Source organism: Propithecus coquereli, unplaced genomic scaffold (genome assembly GCF_000956105.1).
Source record: "Propithecus coquereli isolate 6110/MARCELLA unplaced genomic scaffold, Pcoq_1.0 Scaffold170, whole genome shotgun sequence".
In the NCBI taxonomy this organism is placed as follows: Eukaryota; Metazoa; Chordata; class Mammalia; order Primates; family Indriidae; genus Propithecus; species Propithecus coquereli.
The window spans coordinates 31,809-32,568 of record NW_012141636.1 but is presented as its reverse complement, the minus strand read 5'-3'; positions in this window follow the sequence as shown (position 1 = coordinate 32,568).

Below are 760 nucleotides of genomic sequence, written 5' to 3'. Positions count from 1 at the left end.
CTTTACCATTTTTGGTCCTTAAACTTACAAAACATTTTTTCCATGGTTTATATGGCAGTTAGCTGGCAGCAGAACCTTGACAAGAGTGTAGGCCTCTACTATTAAGATATTAAAACCTAATAGAAAGGGTTTTCAGTGAATCCTGAAAACAGAACTTGCTGGACCTTGCTGACTGTACTGTAGGAATGTTATCTCCTGCTCTGAGGCTGATAGAAGTGCTGCTTCAACACCAAGATAGAGAGTAATGAAATAGTTGATATGGCAAGGGTCTCAGAGATTATACCATCTAATCCTTTCATTTTACAGATAAGTAAACTGAGGTTTACAGAGTTTTGGTGACTGGATGAACTAGTAAGTGAGAGCTAGAGCTACGACTAGATCTCCATAATAAAATATTGGACACTTACCATGTGTCAGGCATGTATTGGACACTAGGCTCACAGAATTGAATATGGAACTAATCTCTGTCTCCTGAAGTTCAAGTTCTGGTAGGGAGAAGGAAAAAGTAAATCAATGTTTACAACGCAGTGTGGTGTTCTATAAAAGTTACGGAGTTAGAAAGATATATTTGAAAGTCAATTCTGCTTCTTATTAGCTCTACCATGGCATGATCTTGCCAAGTCACTTAGCCCATGGTAGTCATCTCCTTATCTATTAAATGAGGGTAGAGGTGGGTCTGATGGCTCACACCTGTAGTTCCAGTAACTTGGGAGGCTGAGGCAGGAGGATTTCTTGAAGTCAGCAGTTCGAGATCAGTCTG